At 34.1% G+C, this 5,766-nt stretch overlaps 1 protein-coding gene across 1 annotated transcript in view; it reads left to right on the top strand.

Moving 5' to 3' along the window:
• The first annotated feature begins 215 nt into the window (after positions 1 to 215).
• Positions 216 to 5,766, top strand: part of LOC144960687 (NXPE family member 1-like) — a 74,227-nt gene continuing 68,676 nt past the window's right edge. The window contains exon 1 of the transcript XR_013642923.1: positions 216 to 303. The gene's annotated coding sequence lies outside the window, so the exon portion shown is untranslated. The remainder of the gene's footprint in view (positions 304 to 5,766) is intronic.

Raw genomic sequence — 5,766 nt, 5'->3', positions numbered from 1 at the left:
GGGTCAGCCAGATACTGTCCTTTTGCTGGTTAGGGCAGTATAAATTCATTTCATTATTCGCAGTAGAGTGAAAAACATGTCATAAAATGTGCAAAAGTTTTAAAGACATTGAAGACGAAGAGGGGGCTCGGGTACTCGTCAATTGCCGTCACGCCCGATGAGCGATCGTCCACATTTTATGAATGGTTATTAAATAAGGATTATCGGAGTTAAGTTGTATTTCTATTGATCAAACAGACATTCATGATACCAATTTACTTCCGCTTCACACCATGAAAGTACTCTTTCCCGAGGTATTTCCAAGTAAGTTTTCAAGACTTCATCTTTTATTTGCTTCCATGTTGTAATAAACCAGTAACAATATCTTATATAAATTGACAGGAAACTGTTACTGACTGTTTTAGTACGTTACAGTTACTGGGATTAACTGTTGTTTTTTTTTTAAATCTCCAAAGAAATTGTCAATACAATGGGGAGTTATGACTCGTGTCCATAAAATGTGTCAATCGCGTGTACTTTAAACTGTTTCTACAAAAATGTGTGTAACTCGGTGTTAGTTTGTGTACAATTATTCGCAAAGACACTAATATACGAGAGTGTGACAGAGACATTCTGTCAGTCAATACAATATGACAGCTAGTGGACTCTTTTTTTAAATTCAAGACTCACTTTTCAGAACGTTATATGTTAGCATTAACGAAATAAATACTATGCTTAATTGGACCATTCGTATTCCAGATGGTTTGCATTTTTAGAGCTAGGCGTAACAACCGGCGTTCCAGATGGTTGCCGTATTAAGAGTAATAGAATTTTCTAACTAAACAGTTTTTTAAGTTGAGCTTTTACATAGCGCAGTATCCACTAAAAAGTAGAAAACGGTAAGGGCTGCCTGCAGCCGGTGATCGTAAAATACTAACTGCAACCACCATTGAGTACAGACAATACAAGTTATTTTTCATTATATTTTATTTGTTTTCCACGTTTATTTGTGTATTGTTGTGCTGACGAAGGGTTTGTACCCGAAACGTCCATTGTCTGTTTTGTTCCCATACGAAGCCTTTCCATTTTCACTCTTTCGTTAGTATCCACTAAACGTGCTCAAATCGCTTTACAAAGGGTCCCTGACCAACAGAAACGCGTAACATGTAGAACGAGACATGACGTTTGTTAGTGTTAGGTTATATTACAATTTATTTCCGACAGACGCAATGCTGTTAACAGCTAGGTTTCCATTTTACACCTGAGTACGGTGAGAGATTGTGAGTAAAGAGCCTCTTCCTAGGATTCAACTATGCGCAGCTCAGAGCGAGGCTTGAACCCAGGAACTTTCGATCCGAAAGCGAGTTTCATACCACAAGATTAAATTGAAGCTTACATTCAACTTCACGTTATTATTTATTACCACAAGACTGCATAGCGCACAATTATATCGAGGGTAGGGTGCAAAACTATCGTAAGTCGAGTTACGATAGTTTTGCACAAGAGATATGTTAAGCGCTAAAATACCGCGCACCTTGTGTCAAATCGACAATCCTATCGCTTTAAAAGCAGAAAAGTCATTCAAAGTTGAAGAAATATCTTAACTAAACGGTTACAAATTTGTGGAAATAAGACTATCGTAATTCAACTTTGGAAGGTCTTACAACAAGTTTATATTTTCCCCTTCAAATTCATGTGTCGTAAGAAAGAGTTACGATAGTCTCTTTGTCACATAAGTGTCTAACGGTTTAACAAAATGGTATTTGAGTCAATAAAAAAAAATGATACGGCGCACAACTCTACTGAAAGATTTGAAAATTAGAAATGTATTTTTTTACAGATAGATAAACAGATAACTTGATTTCCTTTTATAATTTAAAGTCAGTTTGAAAGTTCGTTGAGTCACATAGATATCATAAAATACGTACCGACGACACTAACATCTCAAAATCAACTAATGTCGTCACTGTAAAAAGTTGTCAGTTTGTGTCATCTATTTATGACATCAAGTATTATTATTACTTCCGTTGTGTTGTTGATTTAGCGGTGATCAGTGTTGTTATGTAGTAGTATGTTCTAATTGCGTGTATGTTTGTTTGTGTGCGTGTGTTTTGTGTGTGGTGTATACAAGTGTGTGTGTTGGCATTTTTCAGCAAATCGTGGCATTCATAGTGATATTATACGTGATCACATGAACATTAATCAACTATGTCGTCACTTTTGAATTGTTGTTTGCTATTAGTTATGAGATCAAGGATTTTTTTTCTATTAGGGTTAGTGTTGTAGTCAGTAGTAGTTAAATGCTAGGATGTTTGTTTTTGCTGTAGTTTAGTGGGGAAACATTCGAAAGCGCTTTGCATATTTCAGAAATTTGCATTTCATCGTGATATATTATTGTCACGTTATTTAGTTCGCCTTTGCATCTTTTTTTACTATTAAAGGTTAGCTCGAGATCGAGGATTTTTTTTTCTATTAGGGCAGTCATAAGTCTTAGTAAAGGTGCTAGGATGTTTGTTTTTCCATAAGTTAAGTAAAGGGGAAACATTCCGAAAGCTCCTACATCCCCAGTATTCTTTAAATTTGTATTTTCACCGTTGATATTTTGTCAGGCGTTTATTTATTCAACTTGTCATCATTTTTTTCTATTAGGGTTAGCTCGAGATCGGAGGATATTTTTTTTCTATTAGGGGCAGTCATAAGTCTTAGTAAAGGTGCTAGGATGTTTGTTTTTCCATAAGTTAAGTAAAGGGGAGACATTCCGAAAGCTCCTACATCCCCAGAATAATGTATTCACTCAATGTTAATGTTGCTGCTCGAAGCTCGAAGAAATAAATAATAATGTGAAATTGAATGTAAGCTTCAATTTAATTACAAAAACAGATCAAATGAACGTTTCGGGTTTCCCATTTATCAACAAAACAGGATAAATGAAACACCAAAGATGAATGAGATAATGTGGTAGTGGCGTAGTTCAGATGAATAAACAAAACATTGGTTGGCAGGAAATTAGTGTGCTCCTTTGTAAGGAAGCACGAATTAAAACAGAATGCTAGATATTTCTAAAAGGTGCGCAATTAATTAAGTGAAAAGAGGGGAGGCGGGGAGGAGCTGTGTAATACAGTTTAGAAAGTTAAATATAAAAACATGTAGACTGTTGTTGGAAGATAGATACAATGGAATTGAAATTCCTTTCTTTAAAAAATATAGGCTAGCCTTGTGGAGAACATTGTGCCATTTGAGTCAATAAAAAAAATTATACGGCGCACAACTCTACTGAAAGATTTGAAAATTAGAAATGTATTTTTTACAGATAGATAAACAGATAATTTGATTTCCTTTTATAATTTAAAGTCAGTTTAAAAGTTCGTCGAGTCAAACCGATATCATGAAATATGTACCGACGACACTAACACTCTCAAAAACAACCAATTTCGACACTGTAAAAAGTTGTCAGTTTTGCGTTTTTACGCAAATCGTCGCATTCGAAATAATGTATTCACTTAATTACTTTAAGGATTTCAGATCTACACTAAGTTTTCAACAGTTTTCATCTATTTATAACATCAAGTATTATTATTGCCCCTTTGATGCTTTCAATGTGATGGTTTCGGGTGGATAATACCCAGGTTTAACTTCTTTGGTAATAAATTTAATAATAATAATAATAATAATAATAATAATAATAATAATAATAATAATAATAATAATAATAATAATAATAATAATAATAATAATAATAATAATAATCTAACAAATCGAAATTTAAAACAAGAAAATAGAAGTTGAATTAAAGGTAAAATAAGGTTTTAGAAAGACCTTATTCAATGTTATGAATAGTCAGGTGGCTCCGAAGCGTAGTGGATAAGCTGTCAGATTCTAACCTTGGAAGTACTGGGTTCAATCCCATTGTGTGTGGACATTTTTATAAAAAGTTTACTTTATTGAGAAAGACCTCATTTTCGTTGTTATAGTTACTAATATTTAAAACCTTAAATTAATCTATTATTATTATTATTTATTATTATTATTATATTATTATTATTATTATTATTATTATTATTATTATTATTATTATTATTATTATTATTATATTTTTAAAATAACATCTGTACCATTCAATGTGTTATCGACGTGCATTTATATGTCAACCTCGATTGATATCATTTTATAATATTTCATCATTATCATCAGTGTATTCGTTACCGCGTCTTTGTCATTCTATTGGGGTTTTTTTTCTATTTTTTTTTCTTCTTCCTCTTTTTTTTTTCTTTGGTTTGTTTTTGTTGTTTTTCAAAAACTTCCTGTCCCATCATTGTTTATGTCTATTTACCTTATCTACGCCTTCACTCTCATTCGTTCTTAGTGTCTTATTCGTCGTGTTTTGTTGATAAAGGGGAAATCAGAAACGTCCACAGTATGTCTTCGTCTATTAAATTGAGGCTTACAATTCAACACTTATCGTTATTTTTTTCGAGCTTCAAGCAGCAACATTTTCATTCATCAACCAGCACCGCCAACGGAGGTGCATAAAAATGGTGCGTTTTTGTACACCTCCAGTGGAGGTGCATGACAACTGTGCCAAACGCCACCAAACATGATCACCAGAGTACTGTACTTTAAGGTAAGTTCTCGATCCCAGGATCGTCTTTCAACTCTGCTCACGTCTGCTACTTCAGGTTTATTTTCGCAGTTGATTTTATTACCACAACCTGTGTCACGGGTCAGAGGCTATAGCGGCTTACACTTCATGTTGGGCCACACAGAAAAATCAACAGAGGATGTACCAAGTTACACAGACAACGTTGTTTACCAATCTGCCCCCATTAAATGATGGTGGGTATAATATCGAATGAAAATAGTTCCTTCCCCGCGAAATTTCAGGCTTTTTACTAGTTTAACAAAAAAATGTATGTTCATCTTTAGGCTGTAAATTGCACTTTAGATCAATATGTAAGCCCCCGTTGCTCGCTTCTGAATGTTCATCTCAACCCGTAGAAAGTAATCAAAATCATAGGTTATATGAGTACAAAACATCTTTGATAATATGCATAGCTTTTATATTAAGATTCTAATCTAGAATTTCTGCAGTAATTCATATCCCAGCGAAACATTTTAAATCTTCAGCGGATTAAATGATTGGGTAAAGGACTCAAACCTAAACCATTTCAATGGTCAACAGCCCTGATCACTCAACATATTGATGCTTTGATATCAATGACATTCGGTCAGGTTGGCGAGGAAAAAGAGAACCATTGCCCATTGTGATAAATTGTTTCCTTAGTGTTCTACTTGCCTCTAAATGGTGTCCACTCAATAGCTCACAAAATGGTATCTTTACATGTATCATTCACGATTGAGTCAATTGTCAATCTCAAATAAAATCGGGACAGTAAGGAACTCCCTCTTTCTGATTGAATGATGTAAAAAGAATGAGTCCTTCTTTGATCTGGAAAGTCAAGTTGTTCACAAATGCTCAGACAAACATAGGAGGTTTCTTTACAAATAGAATGAAGTTGAGATTTACTCATTCGCGTTTATGAATAATTCTCTCTAAACTATATTAACCAGGCTATAAACGTTTAAGATTAGACATGGTTTTGTGTGTTGGTTCGTTATATATCCGGAGGGCAATGTTGTGAGCTAGCCAAGCGCATACTATCTATATCCGTTTGGCAAATGTTTTGAGCTTTTGGAGAAACGCAATGCATGAATTCATACATAAACGTTTAAGGTTACACATACGTTAGCTGGCGGGTGTTATAATAAAGTTTATTTGTATAGTGCCCA

This window comes from Berghia stephanieae, chromosome 15 (genome assembly GCF_034508935.2).
Source record: "Berghia stephanieae isolate SIO BIC M18660-M18661 chromosome 15, UCSD_Bste_1.3, whole genome shotgun sequence".
Classification (NCBI taxonomy): domain Eukaryota; kingdom Metazoa; phylum Mollusca; class Gastropoda; order Nudibranchia; family Aeolidiidae; genus Berghia; species Berghia stephanieae.
This window is presented reverse-complemented; position numbering and strand designations above follow the sequence as displayed.